We start from the raw sequence: 21,209 nt of genomic DNA, 5'->3' as shown, positions 1-21,209 counted from the left end.
AGAACGGTTCTCTTAAAGCCAGAACAATTTTATCTTCGAGCAATAAAATCAACATTGACTGTTGATTTAACTTTCCTTAAGCAAGTCCAATTAAGTATGTCTTTAGATCCTCTTGTTCATGATATCAAGAATAATTCTTTTAAATCTCATGATCCATCTAAATTTGAATTCAAGAACAACCTACTCTATTTTGAAGGACACCTATATGTTCCAGAAGGAGAAGCACGTTTACGTGTTCTTCAAGCTCGTCACGACTTTCCAGCAGCAGAACATTTCAGATATAATAAGACTTTGGAGCTGATATCTAGGGATTTTTGGTGGCCTCAAATGTGAAAGGCAGTTAAAGATTTTGTACAATCATGTGATGTTGTCACGGCCATAATCAGGTAAGCTAATAATTACATATAGAAATAAGTAGAAGTAAGTAAAAGTAGATAAAAGTAAGTTAATTCTATAATATTTAATATAAAAGCTTCCTAGAAACTTCCTAGACACTGCTTTGACTTCATAGGTGTCTTTAATTGACTTTTTGGATTAGAAACGTGGTCAACAAGTTGGCCATGTGCCACACATGTTGTTAGCTTGAAGATCAAGCTAACTATGTGGCCCACACGTAGAAAAACTTGCCTTGTAAGTCAAGGCATATGTCCTACAAAGTCAACACACATTGGACGTCCTATAGAACGTCGCCACATAGCCCCTAGTTAGATAGTATATATAGAGACAAGAGTGAAGGCTTCTTCACTCTTGTCAACTCCTTTCTTGCTTCTAGTCCAGGTTCAAGAGTCTTTAGTTTCTTGTCATGTGGCAATAGCCATTCCAGTTTCCTTTCAATATACCTACTTGTTTATATTTTGACTTATTATATCGAGATAGTCTTTTTGTGTATATTTTTCCTCATCGAGTCTTTGTCCTTGACAGATTGACAAGAGTACACTTACAATATCAGAGCTTTGTTTTCTTGAGTAAGAGTGGATTACCCCTTTCTCTTGACAAGACATAAGCATATTAGAAGTTTGCGGATTATCCACTTCTAAACTGATATTGTTCTTAGTATCTTCTTTGTTATCAAGTCTTTCTTTTCTTTTGTCTTGAGCAGTATCAAACAAATTTTTCTTCTTAGTGTCATTATGACAGAGCTTGTTGAAATGAAGAGTGCAATGGTATAAATGCAAGAGCAAATGAGGGAGTTAGTGCTTGCGATGCATCAACTCAATTCACCAACACAAGAAAGAACAAGAATAGCAGAAAGTGGGGATATAGAGATGATCGGAGCTGCTTCAACATCTACAACAAATCACGTTCCTTCTCCAATTGTACAACACCCTGTAAGCACTAGAGAACCAAAAATTGCCTTACCCGAGAAATTTGATGGTACGAGATCAAAGTTTCGAGGGTTCATCAATCAAGTACAATTGGCAATTGAACTTCAACCGCAAAGCTATCCAACTCCAGGATCACAAGTCAGGTTTATTGGCACTCTACTTTCTCGTTCTGCATTATCGTGGTTTTCATCTTTTCATGAACAACGAAATCCAATATTAGATAATTAGGAAGCTTTTTTGGCGGAGTTTCGATCTATGTATGGTGAACACGATGCAACTCGTGTTGCAACAAATAAGATCCGAATTCTGTGACAAGGAAATCGCTCAGTAACAGTGTATGCTTCACAATTTCGACAACTTGCAATTGACATCAAGTGGGATGATGCTGCACTCATCAGTCAATTTCTTTATGGATTGCAATACGAAGTAAAGAAATTGATGCTCAACTTACCTGATCCTCAAACTTTGAGTCAAGCAATCGATTTTGCGATAAAATGTGATAATCGACTTTTCGAATTTTGATCCGAGAATCATTCACGAGAACCTCAACGTTATTACTCAATCGCAACATCAACATCTTTGCCAAACGTACATTCGAAAATAGAAGGCATGGAAATTGATGTGGTACGTTTTAAACCCCTAACTGAGCAAGAAAAGATTCGTTGTCGTCAAGAAGGATTATGTTTATATTACGGAGAACCTAAGCACACTGCTCAACATTGTCCAAAGAAACGACGCAACTATAAAATGACGGGTACGACGGTCAAAGAAGACAACATGTCAAAAAACGGATTCGTCCAGCTACAATAGAGACCATGCAGCTGGAACCTTGTACAATTCCTAATGAAGGTCCTATCCTCTGCTCAGAACCCTCTCCTTGTTTTATAATAGACTTACATTTAGGACCTAAGAATTACAAAGCCTCTGCTTTATTAGATTCGGGAGCCTCAGTATGTTTTTTAGATGAACAATTTGTTAAAAGTCGTAAAATACCTTTTGTACAAAAACCTAAACCAGTACATGTAGAAGTCATAGATAGTCGTCCCTTGTCTTCTAGAGATGTCACTCATGAAACTCATCCTATAAAAGTAACAATAGACGGTCATGATAGCTACATAGCTTTTAACATAATTAAATCCCCGTCCAATCCAGTTATTTTAGGTTTATCTTGGCTAGAAAAATATAACCCTTGAATAGATTGGAATTCGCATAAACTTGACTTTTCTCAGAGCGTTATTAATAGTTCTACCAACCAAGTAAAAAATTATAAGTCTAGTATAGTAAAACCCGTACTGATAGGTGCAAAAGCATTTATACACGCAGCAAAAGAAGGATCAACTTTTGCTATTTATGCTGCACCTATTTCTGAAAACGTAAAGACTTCAAGTGGCATTCCAAGTCAATATCAGGAGTATCAAGACGTTTTTGAAAAAAAGAATGCAGATATTCTTCTTGAGCATCGCCCATATGATTGTTCAATCGACCTCAAGGAAGGAACTCAGCCACCATTTGGACCAATTTACAGTTTATCGCAAGATGAGATGGCTGAACTCAAGACATATATTGACGAGAATTTAGCGAAGAATTTCATACGCCATTCAAAATCTCCAGCAGGAGCTCCAATTCTATTCGTAAAGAAAAAAGATGGATCTTTACGAATGTGTGTTGATTATCGAGGACTCAACAAGATCACAATCAAGAACAGGTATCCATTACCTTTGATATCAAGACTCCTTGACCAGTTGAATCAAGCTAAGATCTATACAAAAATAGATCTAAGAGGAGCATATAATCTAGTACGGATCAAAGAAGGAGATGAATGGAAGACTGCGTTTCGAACCAGGTATGGACATTTCGAATATAATGTCATGCCCTTTGGACTCACGAATGCACCAGCTGCTTTTCAACATCTCATGAATGATGTATTTTGTGAATTCTTAGACAATTTTGTCATCTGCTATCTAGACGATATCCTGATCTATTCTAAGAACGTCGAAGAACATAAAATACATATTCGTCAAGTATTACAAAAACTTAGAGATGCAGGATTGTACGCCAAGATGGAAAAGTGTGTATTTCACACTACTCAAGTTGACTTTTTAGGATACATCATTTCAAATGATGGTCTCATGATGGATTCTAAGAAAGTCCAAACAATCATGGATTGGAAGATTCCAAGGACAGTAAGAGATGTCCAATGTTTCTTAGGATTTGCCAATTACTATCGGATCTTCATCAAAGATTTCTCACGAGTTGCAGCTCCACTTACACGCTTGACTAGTAAAGATAAATTCCAATGGAATCAAGAAGCGGAAGCAGCATTTGAAGCCTTAAAGACATCGTTTGTCTCTGCACCAGTCTTATATCGTGTTGACTTTTCCAAGGCATTTTTTATGGAAACAGATGCATCAGATTTTGCCTTGGGTGCAGTTTCATCACAAATGGGATCAGATGACAAACTTCATCTGATAGCTTTTCATTCAAGAAAATTCTCAGCAGCCGAGATCAATTATGAGATCCACGATAAAGAACTTCTTGCGATCGTGGATTCCTTTCAAGAATGGTGTCATTATCTAGAAGGCGCTTCTAATCCAGTCACTGTGTATACAGATCACAAGAACCTCGAGTATTTCTTGTCAGCACGCGTGTTGAATCGTCGTCAAGCTCGTTGGAGTATGTCTTTGTCAAGATTCGAGTTCATTATCACTTATCGGCCAGGAAAACAACAAGGTTTGTCCGATGCCCTATCTAGACGTTCTTATTTTGCACCAAAAGAAGGAGATGCAGCTTTTGAGCAACAAAAAACATTCCTCTTGAAACCGGAGCAATTTCATCTCCGAGCAATGAAATCAACATTGACTGTTGATTCAACTTTTCTCAAGCAAATCCAGTCCAGTATGTCCTCAGACCCTCTTGTTCATGATATCGAGAATAATTCTTCCAAGTCTCATGATCCTTCTAAGTTCAAGTTCAAGAATAATCTATTATATTTTGAAGGACGCCTATATGTTCCAGAAGGAGAAGCACGTTTACGTGTTCTTCAAGCACATCATGACTTTCCAGCAGCATGGCACTTTGGATATAATAAGACTTTGGAACTCATATCAAGAGATTTTTGGTGGCCACAAATGTGGAAGTCAGTCAAAGACTTTGTACAATCATGTGATATTTGTTCAAGATCAAAAATTCCTCGTCATCGACCTTACGGACTTCTTCAGCCATTACCTATACCAGAACAACCATGGTCTTCTGTTTCTATGGATTTCATCACAGATCTTCCAAGCTCAAGATCTTATGATTCTATATTTGTGATAGTAGATCGCTTCACCAAGATAGCACATTTTGTGCCATGTACAAAATCTATCACAGGTGAAGAAACAGCTAAGCTTTTCATTGATAATATCTATCGCTATCATGGATTACCTAAAGATATCATATCAAATAGGGGAACTCAATTTGTGTCAAGATTTTGGAGGACCCTTTTCAAGATTTTAAAAGTGGACATAAAGCTATCTTCGGCTTTCCATCCTCAAACTGATGGACAAACAGAGCGCGTAAACCAAGTCTTGGAGCAATATTTAAGGTGTACTATCAACTACCAACAAGATGATTGGACAACCCTTCTGCCATTGGCAGAGTTTGCTTATAATAATACGGTACATTCTTCCACGCAACAAACACCTTTTTTTGCCAATTATGGCTATCATCCACGACTTGATACTTTTGATTTTTCAAAAGTTGATAATCCTGCAGTAGAAGATATGGCAAATCGGTTGTCAGAGTTACATGCAATAATGAAGACGCAATTGAAGGAAGCTCAAGAACGACAAAAGATAAACGCAGATCTATATCGTAAGGATCAACCACAACTCAATGTGGGTGATAAGGTATGGCTACTTCGTCGCAATATCAAGACTACTCGACCTTGTGACAAGTTGGACTATCGTAGGCTTGGCCCCTTTTCTATTTCTGAACAGATCAACCCACTTGCATATCGGTTACATCTACCGGAGTCAATGAAGATCCATTCTGTATTCCACGTGTCTCTTCTTGAACCATATAAGACAGTGGATATACAAAGAAGAAGACAAATGCCACCGCCTCCTATAGAAATACATAATAATGAAGAATTTGAGGTGGAAAAGATATTAGACTCAAGGCGGCGCCGAAATAAGCTGAAATATCTTGTTCATTGGTACGGATATGATATTAGTGAACGCACATGGGAGCCATCTAGGAATCTAGCAAATGCATCAGCTAAAGTCAAAGTTTTTCATCAACGACATCTATCAAAATCAAGATGAAAATCTCTCTTATAAAAGAGACAAGATTGAGGCAAGATAACATTCAATTTCCTATCCTTGTTTGTAACTTCTTTGCATTTGTGACGCTAATTAGATGGAGAGCTAACAACCAGCGGATTTAACTCAAGAACCTTCATTTGTTGACTTATCGGATGAGACATTGCGATTGTCACAACCTTCAAGACGACGCAACCGAGATGAAGACCCTCAAGAATGACATGTTCTTCCTCGAATAGATGGTGAGATACAACGCGTTTGGCATCACGACCTTGGAAGAGATTCTCGATGTTTGGTGATATTACTGGAGATAGAAACGACTGCTGATGGTGTTTCAAATGTATTATTTGAAGGAAGTTATGAAGGCCTCAATAATGATCAAATAACAGAGTGGTCTTCCGGCCCTGGTATAAGACACTACCGATGGTTGAGAGGCACTATCAATCATCTTCGAAGAGAACAGAGATCAGAGTATGTGGCGAATACAATTCGTCGCATCATAGATTTCCTCAACATATGATGACCGCTCCTCGTGGAACTCGTCTCTAGAAGGGGGGCTAATGTCATGGCCATAATCATGTAAGCTAATAATTACATATAGAATTAGATAGAAGTAAATAAAAGTAGATAAAAGTAAATTAATTCTATAATATTTAATATGGAAGCTTCCTAAAAACTTCTTAGACGCTGCTTTGACTTCATAGGTGTCTTTAATTGACTTTTTGGATTAGAAACGTGGTCAACAAGTTGGCCATGTACCACACATGTTGTTAGCTTCAAGATCAAGCTAACTATGTGGCCCACACGTAGAAAAACTTGCCTTGTAAGTCAAGGCATGTGCCCTACAAAGTCAACACATATTGGAGGTCCTATAGAATGTCGCCACATAGCCCGTAGTTAGATAGTATATATAGAGACAAGAGTGAAGGCTTCTTCACTCTTGTCAACTCCTTTCTTGCTTCTAGTCCAGGTTCAAGAGTCTTTAGTTTCTTGTCTTGTGGCAATAGCCATTCCAGTTTCCTTTCAATATACATACATGTTTATATTTTGACTTATTATATCGAGATAGTCTTTTTGTGTATATTTTTCCTCATCGAGTCTTTGTCCTTGACACTTACTTTGAGTAGAATATTTGGAACACCATTAGAAATTGTTCCTTCCTCTAGCAAAATCACCAAACATCGGGAGTCCCTTCCCAAATCGTGATACCAAATGCGTTGTACCTTACCATCTATTCGAGGAAGAACATGTCGTTCTTTAAGATCTTCATCTCGATTGCGTCGTCTTGAAGGTTATGACAATCGTAATGTCTCATCTGGCAGGTCAGCAAATAAAGGCTCTTGAGTTGAATCCGCTGGTTGTTGGTTCTCCATCTTCTGAGCGCCACTACTACAACGAAGCTACGAACAAGAATTGAAAGTAGAATGTAATCTTGCCTAGATGTTGTTTCTTTTATAAAGAAAGTTTTCATCTTGCTTTTGATGGATGTCGTCAATGAAAAGCCTCCACCGCCTTTGCTGCATTTGCAAGATTCTTTATTGGCTCTCATGTGCATTCACTAATATCATATCCGCGCCAATTGACAAGATATTATAATTTATTTCGACGTCGCCTTGAATCTAAGATTTGTTCTACTTCAAACTCTTCATTATTGTCCACTTCTATAGGATGAGGTGGAGCTTGTCGTCTTCTTGGTATGTCCACTGTCTTGTATGGTTTAAGAAGAGACACGTGGAATACTGGATGGATTTTCATTGACTCTGGTAGATGTAAATGATATGCAATTGGATTGATTTGTGCAGAAATAGAAAATGGTCCCAGCCTTCGATAGTCCAACTTGTCACAAGGACGAGTGGTCTTGATATTGTGATGAAGTAGTCATACCTTATCACCCAAGACAAATGATGGTTGTTCCTTTCGATAGACATCCGCATTGGCCTTTTGTTGTTCTTGAGCCTTTTTTAACTGCGCCTTCATCGTTGCATGTAGCTCTGATAAATGAATTGCCAAATCTTTCGCAGTAGGATTATCAACTTTTGAAAAGTCAAAAGTATCAAGTCATGGATGATAACCATAATTAGCAAAGAAAGGTGTTTGTTTTGTAGAAGATTGTACCGTGTTATTGTAAGCAAACTCTGCCAATGGCAAAAGAGTTGTCCAATCATCTTGTTGGTAATTAATGGTACATCTTAAATATTGCTCCAAAACTTGATTAACACGCTCCGTTTGTCCATCAGTTTGAGATGGAATGCCGAAGATAGTTTTATATCTACTCTAAGAATCTTGAAAAGAGTCCGCCAAAAACTTGATACAAATTGAGTTCCCCTATCTGATATAATATCCTTGGGTAATCCATGATAGCGATAGATATAGTCAAGAAAGAGCTTGGCTGTTTCTTCACTTGTGATAGATTTTGTACATGGTACAAAATGTGCCATCTTGGTAAAATGATCTACTATGACAAATATAGAGTCATAAGAACCTGAGATTGGAAGATCCGTGATGAAGTCCATAGAAACAGAAGACCATGGTTGTTCTGGAATGGGTAATGGCTGAAGAAGTCCAAAAGGTCGATGACGAGGAGTTTTCGATCTTGAACAAACATCTGTCAAGGACAAAGACTCGATGAGGGAAAATATACACAAAAAGACTATCTCTATATAATAAGTCAAAATATAAACAAGTAGGTATATTAAAAGGAAACTGGAATGGCTATTACAAGAAGACAAAAAACTAAAGACTCTTGAACCTGGACTAGAAGCAAGAAAGGAGTTGACAAGAGTGAAGAAGCCTTCACTCTTGTCTCTATATATACTATCTAACTATGGGCTATGTGGCGACATTCTATAGGACCTCTAATATGTGTTGACTTTGTAGGGCACATGCCTTGACTTACAAGGCAAGTTTTTCTACGTGTGGGCCACATAGTTAGCTTGATCTTGAAGCTAACAACATGTGTGGTACATGGCCAACTTGTTGACCACGTTTCTAATCCAAAAAGTCAATTAAAGACACCTATGAAGTCAAAGCAGCGTCTAAGAAGTTTTTAGGAAGCTTCCATATTAAATATTATAGAATTAATTTATTTTTATCTACTTTTACTTACTTCTATCTAATTCTATATGTAATTATTAGCTTACATGATTATGGCCATGACATTAGCCCCCCTTCTAGAGACGAGTTCCACGAGGAGCGGTCATCATATGTTGAGGAAATCTATGATGCGACGAATTATATTCGCCACATACTCTGATCTCTGTTCTCTTCGAAGATGATTGATAGGGCCTCTCAACCATCGGTAGTGTCTTATACCAAGGCGGGAAGACCACTCTGTTATTTGATCATTATTGAGGCCTTCATAACTTCCTTCAAATAATACATTTGAAACACCATCAGCAGTCGTTTCTATCTCCAGTAATATCACCAAACATCGAGAATCTCTTCCAAGGTCGTGATGCCAAACGCGTTGTATCTCACCATCTATTCGAGGAAGAACATGTCATTCTTGAGGGTCTTCATCTCGGTTGCGTCGTCTTGAAGGTTGTGATAATCGCAATGTCTCATCCGATAAGTCAACAAATGAAGGTTCTTGAATTGAATCCGCTGGTTGTTAGCTCTCCATCTAATTAGCGTCACAAATGCAAAGAAGTTACAAACAAGGATAGGAAATTGAATGTTATCTTACCTCAATCTTGTCTCTTTTATAAGAGAGATTTTCATCTTGATTTTGATAGATGTCGCTGATGAAAAACTTTGACTTTAGCTGATGCATTTGCTAGATTCCTGGATGGCTCCCATGTGCGTTCACTAATATCATATCCGTACCAATGAACAAGATATTTCAGCTTATTTCGGCGCCGCCTTGAGTCTAATATCTTTTCCACCTCAAATTCTTCATTATTATGTATTTCTATAGGAGGCGGTGGCATTTGTCTTCTTCTTTGTATATCCACTGTCTTATATGGTTCAAGAAGAGACACGTGGAATACAGAATGGATCTTCATTGACTCCGGTAGATGTAACCGATATGCAAGTGGGTTGATCTGTTCAGAAATAGAAAAGGGGCCAAGCCTACGATAGTCCAACTTGTCACAAGGTCGAGTAGTCTTGATATTGCGACGAAGTAGCCATACCTTATCACCCACATTGAGTTGTGGTTGATCCTTACGATATAGATCTGCGTTTATCTTTTGTCGTTCTTGAGCTTCCTTCAATTGCGTCTTCATTATTGCATGTAACTCTGACAACCGATTTGCCATATCTTCTACTGCAGGATTATCAACTTTTGAAAAATCAAAAGTATCAAGTCGTGGATGATAGCCATAATTGGCAAAGAAAGGTGTTTGTTGCGTGGAAGAATGTACCGTATTATTATAAGCAAACTCTGCCAATGGCAGAAGGGTTGTCCAATCATCTTGTTGGTAGTTGATAGTACACCTTAAATATTGCTCCAAGACTTGGTTTACGCGCTCTGTTTGTCCATCAGTTTGAGGATGGAAAGCCGAAGATAGCTTTATGTCCACTTTTAAAATCTTGAAAAGGGTCCTCCAAAATCTTGACACAAATTGAGTTCCCCTATTTGATATGATATCTTTAGGTAATCCATGATAGCGATAGATATTATCAATGAAAAGCTTAGCTGTTTCTTCACCTGTGATAGATTTTGTACATGGCACAAAATGTGCTATCTTGGTGAAGCGATCTACTATCACAAATATAGAATCATAAGATCTTGAGCTTGGAAGATCTGTGATGAAATCCATAGAAACAGAAGACCATGGTTGTTCTGGTATAGGTAATGGCTGAAGAAGTCCGTAAGGTCGATGACGAGGAATTTTTGATCTTGAACAAATATCACATGATTGTACAAAGTCTTTGACTGACTTCCACATTTGTGGCCACCAAAAATCTCTTGATATGAGTTCCAAAGTCTTATTATATCCAAAGTGCCATGCTGCTGGAAAGTCATGATGTGCTTGAAGAACACGTAAACGTGCTTCTCCTTCTGGAACATATAGGCGTCCTTCAAAATATAATAGATTATTCTTGAACTTGAACTTAGAAGGATCATGAGACTTGGAAGAATTATTCTCGATATCATGAACAAGAGGGTCTGAGGACATACTGGACTGGATTTGCTTGAGAAAAGTTGAATCAACAGTCAATGTTGATTTCATTGCTCGGAGATGAAATTGCTCCGGTTTCAAGAGGAATGTTTTTTGTTGCTCAAAAGCTGCATCTCCTTCTTTTGGTGCAAAATAAGAACGTCTAGATAGGGCATCGGACAAACCTTGTTGTTTTCCTGGCCGATAAGTGATAATGAACTCGAATCTTGACAAAGACATACTCCAACGAGCTTGACGACGATTCAACACGCGTGCTGACAAGAAATACTCGAGGTTCTTGTGATCTGTATACACAGTGACTGGATTAGAAGCGCCTTCTAGATAATGACACCATTCTTGAAAGGAATCCACGATCGCAAGAAGTTCTTTATCGTGGATCTCATAATTGATCTCGGCTGCTGAGAATTTTCTTGAATGAAAAGCTATCAGATGAAGTTTGTCATCTGATCCCATTTGTGATGAAACTGCACCCAAGGCAAAATCTGATGCATCTGTTTCCATAAAAAATGCCTTGGAAAAGTCAACACGATATAAGACTGGTGCAGAGACAAACGATGTCTTTAAGGCTTCAAATGCTGCTTCCGCTTCTTGATTCCATTGGAATTTATCTTTACTAGTCAAGCGTGTAAGTGGAGCTGCAACTCGTGAGAAATCTTTGATGAAGATCCGATAGTAATTGGCAAATCCTAAGAAACATTGGACATCTCTTACTGTCCTTGGAATCTTCCAATCCATGATTGTTTGGACTTTCTTAGAATCCATCATGAGACCATCATTTGAAATGATGTATCCTAAAAAGTCAACTTGAGTAGTGTGAAATACACACTTTTCCATCTTGGCGTACAATCCTGCATCTCTAAGTTTTTGTAATACTTGACGAATATGTATTTTATGTTCTTCGACGTTCTTAGAATAGATCAGGATATCGTCTAGATAGCAGATGACAAAATTGTCTAAGAATTCACAAAATACATCATTCATGAGATGTTGAAAAGCAGCTGGTGCATTCGTGAGTCCAAAGGGCATGACATTATATTCGAAATGTCCATACCTGGTTCGAAACGCAGTCTTCCATTCATCTCCTTCTTTGATCCGTACTAGATTATATGCTCCTCTTAGATCTATTTTTGTATAGATCTTAGCTTGATTCAACTGGTCAAGGAGTCTTGATATCAAAGGTAATGGATACCTGTTCTTGATTGTGATCTTGTTGAGTCCTCGATAATCAACACACATTCGTAAAGATCCATCTTTTTTCTTTACGAATAGAATTGGAGCTCCTGCTGGAGATTTTGAATGGCGTATGAAATTCTTCGCTAAATTCTCGTCAATATATGTCTTGAGTTCAGCCATCTCATCTTGCGATAAACTGTAAATTGGTCCAAATGGTGGCTGAGTTCCTTCCTTGAGGTCGATTGAACAATCATATGGGCGATGCTCAAGAAGAATATCTGCATTCTTTTTTTCAAAAACGTCTTGATACTCCTGATATTGACTTGGAATGCCACTTGAAGTCTTTACGTTTTCAGAAATAGGTGCAGCATAAATAGCAAAAGTTGATCCTTCTTTTGCTGCGTGTATAAATGCTTTTGCACCTATCAGTACGGGTTTTACTATACTAGACTTATAATTTTTTACTTGGTTGGTAGAACTATTAATAACGCTCTGAGAAAAGTCAAGTTTATGCGAATTCCAATCTATTCGAGGGTTATATTTTTCTAGCCAAGATAAACCTAAAATAACTGGATTGGACGGGGATTTAATTATGTTAAAAGCTATGTAGCTATCATGACCGTCTATTGTTACTTTTATAGGATGAGTTTCATGAGTGACATCTCTAGAAGACAAGGGACGACCATCTATGACTTCTACATGTACTGGTTTAGGTTTTTGTACAAAAGGTATTTTACGACTTTTAACAAATTGTTCATCTAAAAAACATACTGAGGCTCCCGAATCTAATAAAGCAGAGGCTTTGTAATTCTTAGGTCCTAAATATAAGTCTATTATAAAACAAGGAGAGGGTTCTGAGCAGAGGATAGGACCTTCATTAGGAATTGTACAAGGTTCCAGCTGCATGGTCCCTATTGTAGCTGGACGAATCCGTTTTTCGACATGTTGTCTTCTTTGACCGTCGTACCCATCATTTTATAGTTGCGTCGTTTCTTTGGACAATGTTGAGCAGTGTGCTTAGGTTCTCCGTAATATAAACATAATCCTTCTTGACGACGACGAATCTTTTCTTGCTCAGTTAGGGGTTTAAAACGTACCACGTCAATTTCCATGCCTTCTACTTTCGAATGTACATTTGGCAAAGATGTTGATGTTGCCATTGAGTAATAACGTTGAGGTTCTTGTGAATGATTCTCGGATCGAAATTCGAAAAGTCGATTATCACATTTTATCGCAAAATCGATTGCTTGACTCAAAGTTTGAGGATCAGGTAAGTTGAGCATCAATTTCTTTACTTCGTATTGCAATCCATAAAGAAATTGACTGATGAGTGCAGCATCATCCCACTTGATGTCAATTGTAAGTTGTCAAAATTGTGAAGCATACACTGTTACTAAGCGATTTCCTTGTCACAGAATTCGGATCTTATTTGTTGCAACACGAGTTGCATCGTGTTCACCATACATAGATCGAAACTCCGCCAAAAAAGCTTCCAAGTTGTCTAATATTGGATTTCGTTGTTCATGAAAAGATGAAAACCACGATAATGCAGAACGAGAAAGTAGAGTGTCAATAAACCTGACTTGTGATCCTGGAGTTGGATAGCTTTGCGGTTGAAGTTCAATTGCCAATTGTACTTGATTGATGAACCCTCGAAACTTTGATCTCGTACCATCAAATTTCTCGGGTAAGGCAATTTTTGGTTCTCTAGTGCTTATAGGGTGTTGTACAATTGGAGAAGGAACGTGATTTGTTGTAGATGTTGAAGCAGCTCCGATCATCTCTATATCCCCACTTTCTGCTATTCTTGTTCTTTCTTGTGTTAGTGAATTGAGTTGATGCATCGCAAGCATTAACTCCCTCATTTTCTCTTGCTTTTATACCATTGCACTCTTCATTTCAACAAGCTCTGTCATAATGACACTAAGAAGAAAAATTTGTTTGATACTGCTCAAGACAAAAGAAAAGAAAGACTTGATAACAAAGAAGATACTAAGAACAATATCAGTTTAGAAGTGGGTAATCCGCAAACTTCTAATACGCTTATGTCTTGTCAAGAGAAAGGGGTAATCCACTCTTACTCAAGAAAACAAAGCTCTGATATTGTAAGTGTACTCTTGTCAATCTGTCAAGGACAAAGACTCGATGAGGAAAAATATACACAAAAAGACTATCTCGATATAATAAGTCAAAATATAAACAAGTAGGTATATTGAAAGGAAACTGGAATGGCTATTGCCACATGACAAGAAACTAAAGACTCTTGAACCTGGACTAGAAGCAAGAAAGGAGTTGACAAGAGTGAAGAAGCCTTCACTCTTGTCTCTATATATACTATCTAACTAGGGGCTATGTGGCGACGTTCTATAGGACGTCCAATGTGTGTTGACTTTGTAGGACATATGCCTTGACTTACAAGGCAAGTTTTTCTACGTGTGGGCCACATAGTTAGCTTGATCTTCAAGCTAACAACATGTGTGGCACATGGCCAACTTGTTGACCACGTTTCTAATCCAAAAAGTCAATTAAAGACACCTATGAAGTCAAAGCAGTGTCTAGGAAGTTTCTAGGAAGCTTTTATATTAAATATTATAGAATTAACTTACTTTTATCTACTTTTACTTACTTCTATATGTAATTATTAGCTTACATGATTATGGCCGTGACAAGAAGTTATGAAGGCCTCAACAATGATCAAATAACTGGGTGGTCTTCCCGCCCTGGTATAGGACACTACCGATGGTTGAGAGGCCCTATCAATCATCTTCGAAGAGAACAGAGATTAGAGTATGTGGCGAATTCAGTTCGTCGCATCATAGATTTTCTCAACATATGATGACCGCTCTTCGTAGAACTCGCCCATAGAAGGGGGGGTAATGTCATGGCCATAATCATGTAAGCTAATAATTACATATAGAAATAGGTAGAAGTAAGTAAAAGTAGATAAAAGTAAGTTAATTCTATAATATTTAATATGAAAACTTCTTAGAAACTTCTTAGACGCTACTTTGACTTCATAGGTATCTTTAATTGACTTTTTGGATTAGAAACGTGGTCAACAAGTTGACCATGTGCCACACATGTTGTTAGCTTCAAGATCAAGCTAACTATGTGGCCTACACGTAGAAAAACTTGCCTTGTAAGTCAAGGCATGTGCCCTACAAAGTCAACACATATTAGAGGTCCTATAGAATGTCGCCACATAGCCCCTAGTTAGATAGTATATATAGAGACAAGAGTGAAGGCTTCTTCACTCTTGTCAACTCCTTTCTTGCTTCCAGTCTAGTTTTAAGGGTCTCTTGTTTTCTTGTCTTTTGGCAATAGCCATTCTAGTTTCTCTTTCAATATACATACTTGTTTATTTATATTTTGTTACCTTTCTTTGAGTGAAGGCTTACTTGTCTGAATTGTTTTTTCATCGAGTTCTTGTCCTTGACAACTCGTCAATAACAAGAAAACTAGATAGAATAAATACTAACGTATTATGTTATTTTTATATGAGACATCTTATAAGATGACTACAAATCATATTCTTTTGCAATTGAACTATACTTATTCATGTCTAAAAAATATTTAGTTTCAAATAGAATATAAAATATTAAAAATAAATAAATATAAAAAATAGATAAAAAAGATAAATGGAGACTAATTATAAGATGTAATATTATAAAAATCATCTCTATAGATAATGATAGAGATTTTTTAACAATGGAATATCTAAAAATATAGCTAATTAAAGTAAAAGTAGATGAATGTCATCTATAATATAGAATTCATCAAAAATATAACTTTATTTTATCTAAACTAGGTGAATAATATTGGATAAGATAAATAGCAAGAAGATATACTTGTATTTTTATCCAAATTTTAAGTCTTTTATACTTAAAGATTTAAAAGAAAGAAAGAGAAGAAAGGTACTAAGCTATAGTAGGGTACTATCAACTAATAAGAAGAATAGTACAATTGACCAACATAAGGCAGGATGACTTAACAAAGATTGAAACAAAGTATTTTAGCTTCAATTAAAAGAATAGTAAAGAATATTCAGCCATAAAAGCAAAGTGCTGGCAAAAGAGAAAAAAAGACATTAAAAAGGTGAATTTAAAGGGTAGTTAAAGAAAGCCAACTAAATAGAGGAATAATAAGAAACAACTAATCAAATCAAAAGAACTGAAAGGAGGTTGAAAAGTTGAAAATTTTTAGAAGAAAACTATAAGCAATTTAGAATTAAGACTTTTAAAAAATAATTGTGAAGAAATATTTAAGTTAAAAAAAAAAGATAGAAAAAAAAATTAAAAATTAGAATTAAAAAAGAATTGAGAGTATTAAGTGGAAAAAAATTGAGCAAAAAACAGTTGATTTGATACTCAAAATGTTAAAGAAGTAAGCAAGGAAGAATTTAAGAACTATGAAAGGAACCAACTTTGACATTTTGGCAGTATGGATAGGATATGAGCTATGGTCTAATTACTAAGGCAAAAGGATTAATCAAAATAAGAAAAATAATTAAAATAATTAAAAATAAAATAAAAAAAGAAGAAATTGAAATAAAAGATTTAAAAATCAACAAAGAGATTAAAAGAAAAAAAATTAGAAGTATGCATTTAGATGTATGTATTGATTATTATAGGATCAGACCATGACAAAAGAGAAAGAGAGTTAAAGCCATTCTATGATTTTATTTGATTAGAACAAGCTTCATTAGAGGATAAGAAGAGATAGAGATTGAAGAGCAAAGAAGGAAGGAGCCATAGTCTAGTATCTAGTAGGAGCCACAAGAGGCTGTAACTGCCAAAATACAAAAAATAATTACAAAGATTTTCAAGAAGAAGAAGATCAGAGCAACCTATTCTTGGATGCTTAAAAAGACTAAGATTGAGTAATAGAGAGAAAAGAAGATCTAGCTATTATTTTACGTATGGAGCTCTAACAAGATTAGAAGAACATTAAGAATGATGTTTGAATCAAGAAGATGAACTTGGAAGCTTTTTATAAATACACCCAGCCAAAGTTATACTTGGAATTAGTGATGGATCTTGTAAAAGGCTTTGTATATAAGAAATAGGAGAAGGTAAGGATAGATATCCCAATTTAGGCCTTAATCAAGGACATTTAGGTAGAAATTATTACATAGAGTATCCAACAAGTAATAAGAATTGAAGGCATTAGGAGTTTAAAAGACTTCAAGGCTGGCAAAGAGCTTGATTCAAAATATATTGCTTTGTTTAAAGTGATAGAATACTATCATAATATTAATAGGACTAATATAAAAGGCTTTTCAAATTTATATGAAGATTGAATCAAGATACTAGTAAAAGTGATATGTATAAAGAAAAAGTTCAACTAAGTCAATATAGAATTGTTGAAAAATATATATAAAATACAGACATGGAGCGATAAAAATCAGGTTTTATTAATCTTATCTAGCTTTAAAAGGATGTTTATTTAGATACATATTAAGAACATGAGAGTGATTAAAGGAACAAAGCTGTTGGATGCCCTATTAAAGAATTAGTTTTCAAATAGAGACAAGTAGTTGACCTGAATTTGGAGTTGGATAATAATCAAGATAGAGCAAGTAATAAAGCCAATAATAGTAGAAGACTTTTAGATATGACACCAATTATAGTGGCATGAAACTTATTTTTAGATGTCACACCAATTAGAGTAGTATGAAATATAATTTTGGATATAACAACAGATAAAAAATTTATGGTGGAATTCTAAAGTTGGCTAATTATTGAAATATTGATTTTAATAAATAACCATGAGTACCAATCTTTTTTTATAATAAATCAATGGTGATAGTAAGGAAATAAAAGTAAAAATTGGAAGATCCAAAGGTCACTCCAAAGTTGCAATATAAGACCTTTAAGAAGTTATATCAAGTAAATACTTGATCCAAATATAAGGACCTTAGCACAAATTTCTTTAATACTCAAGAGTAAAGAGTTTTTAACCAAAAATTAAAAGTAGTAACTTCCAAGCAAAAGACAATAATATTAGTCAAACATAAAAAAAAATACTAGAGTAAAAAGAGTCAAAGACTAATCTAATAGGATCCCTAAGGTCTATACTTTGGGTCTTAACAGAAGTATTGAATAGATGTAAGAATTGCTTGCACTTGACTAAGGAACATCAATATCCAATTAAAAGAAATAAATAGTTAGTCAAAAAAGGCCAATGGTTAACTTAGAGGAGCCAACAATTAGCCAAGAAAGACCAATAAATAGCAAAAAAAAGACATTAAGTAGCTAAAGAAGTAGAATTGCTACTATAATATTTAAAGGAGATTAAATGGATGTACAACTTATCTTATAGCTAATCAGGATAAGAGTGAATATAATGACTTGAAAGAATTGATTCCTAAGATACATTTTATATCTTTATTATAGACATTAGAGTAGATAATACTATCTATTTAAGCCAATTTAGAGATTTTAAATCCTTGGAATCTATTAAGAAATATTTTAAAGGATCAAAGAAGCTACTATAGAAGTGACCAAGGAATTGGTCTAGTTAATCTAGCATTTTTATGTAATACTAAAGAAGCTATTCAAGTGAAGTAATTGCATTAAGAAATAGAGGAAAATTGACCTAGCTAAGACGAGGTGACTTAAAAGCAGGAAAAATTAGAAGATCAAATCAAAAGATTAGAAGCTTAGCTCCAAAATTCAAATACTTAAACATGAGCAAGAAAAGTAAGTCTAGGCAAATATACTAGACCATATTAAGGTTCAATAGAATAAAAATAGATAGATTAAATTTAAAAATAGATTATTATGAAAGAAATAAAAATTAAATGTTTAAAGATAGAAATTAGCATTAGTTTTTGGTCCAATATCTTTAATCAACTGGTGATATAGAATCAATAGTTGAGGCATTAAGCAGAGGTTCCAAAGGTTAATTATTTAGTTATTAGTTATCGAATAATCAATCACTTATTAACTTCATCTATAAATCAGTTGTTGGACAAGGTTGTAGCGTATAGAAAAAACCAAGAGAAGCAATCTAAGTATTTGCTTAGATTTATTGAAGTCCATCCTTTTTTATTTATTAATATAATAAAAATTATATAGATGAAGATATGGTGGAGCACTTGAACAGTCAAAATTTTCTATAATAACTATGATAAAAACTACTATAATAACTAGTAGCTAAGAATTATGTTTATGATAGAATCAACCAAACAATAATCACTATATTTTTTGTTTTTTTAGACATTTAAACTTTTTTTTCTTTAAATTATTTAATTAAAATTGTATTCAACTTTAAATTATCTAAAGATAAATATAAGCTAAAAGAAGAATAATTTTAATTAACTATTTAATATATCAATAATTTTAACTAAAAAATTATATTTTAATTAAATAAATCTTAAGTAGTTATTGTCTTGTTTATAGTAATTGTGTTTAATTGGTCAAATAATCAATTACATGGATAAATTTCTAAATTTGATGGATTAAGATCATGATGGATGAAGACCAAGAGCTAGTGGATAAAAATCAAAATGGATAAAGACTAGAATTGATGAAAATTGAAATGGATGAAGATCTAGTTATGGTAGAAGATGGCAGCTAAGATTTACAGGATAGTAAGTATATTCAATCCTCTCTCTATACATTCTTTAATTTATATTGTTGGTATTATTTTTTTTATCATTGTAATTAATGTGTGGTAGGAGGAGATAGTAAGTGAAAGATAGGACTAGAAAGTTCAAATGAAGAACTAAGAAGGCTGATCTAGGATCAATGTACATACTAATTTAGACAATTATATGACAAATATCTTATTTATTTGATCTTATGTTGTATGAATAGTTTCTAATCAATCTATTATATAAGTATTATATATTATGTGATTATACATATGTATTTATATTCAATCTAAAGAAATAATTTGCATTTGGTTGTAGATCTTACTTTTAGAAATTCAAGACTAAAAATAATAAATATTGAAGGAAAGATCAAGAATTATATCAAAGACAATATTACATTTTTTTCAATGATTGATAGGCAAGTGGTTATTACCAGCTTAGAAGAAAGTATAAAATCACACTTTTATAACCACTTATTCAACTTGTACAATAAGTGCCAAATAAATACAATATATATCAATTAGGTTTTTATAGTATATATATATGTATATATACATATATATATATATATGATATTACAAAAGCTTCAACAATGACTAAATAATAAGGTGTCTTTTTTGCCCCAATATAGGATACTATTGACCATTGAAAAGACCTATCATCTATCTTTAAAGTAAATAAATAAATAAATAAAAATCATAGTATATGGTAAATATAATTTTTTGAATCTTAGACTTCTTCAACATGTGATCACTGCTCCTTGTGGAACTTGTTCTTAGAAAAAAAGATAATATCATGAATATGTATATTTATTTATATTAAAGGAATTAAATTGAAGTTAATAGAATTAAGTAAATTTAATAATATCTTATAGAAGGACTTTTTAGAAGCTTCATAAATGTAAATTTGATGTTATATGTATTTATAGATGATTGATAGGTTAAAAACTTAGCTAACAAGTTGACTACACATTGCACATATTAATGACTTGTGGTATAAGTTAGCAATGTAGTATACATGTAGAAATTTTATTTTATAAGTTAGTCATGAAACTTACAAATCAAACACGTGTCAAAGGCTCCATAGAATGTTGTCACATAGCTCTTAATTAGATAGTATATATAGAGGTAAGAATAAAACCTACTTCATTCTTTTTAAATTCTTTCTTGTTTTTAGTCTTATTTTCAAAATCTTTAGTCTTTTTATCTTTAGCAATTGTCATTTTAGTTTTTAAATTATATCATCTTTGAATAATTATCTATTTTTTTTATGAAATAAGAGTGTATTAACTCTTTGGTTCTTAGTGATTCATGGCCTTGATAGTTTTTGACTTTTAGAAAGTAACACTCAAAATAAACTATAAATTGACCTTTGGCCACAAAGCCCATGGTTCTTAGAAAGCTTCTAAAATATCTTTTTAGTATGTAGTATATAAAGTGAAAATGAAGCTATCTTTAGTCTTATCAATGGCTTTTTAATATTCTTCTTTTAATTCAAGTCTCTTTAGTTTCATGTATTTGGCAATAGCCACTTTATTTTATCTTTATTTTATATCTACATCTTTTATTTTTAATTTGTCTTTTAATTTTTATAATACACCAATATATTATCTTTTGGATTTTTTTCTGAATTCATATCCTTCAAAATTTAATAAGATTAACATTCATAATATCTAAGCTTAATCTTT

Source organism: Physcomitrium patens, chromosome 20, assembly GCF_059467195.1.
Source record: "Physcomitrium patens ecotype Gransden chromosome 20, ASM5946719v1, whole genome shotgun sequence".
In the NCBI taxonomy this organism is placed as follows: domain Eukaryota; kingdom Viridiplantae; phylum Streptophyta; class Bryopsida; order Funariales; family Funariaceae; genus Physcomitrium; species Physcomitrium patens.
The sequence above is the reverse complement of the archived record's forward strand: the minus strand, read 5'-3'. Positions refer to the sequence as shown.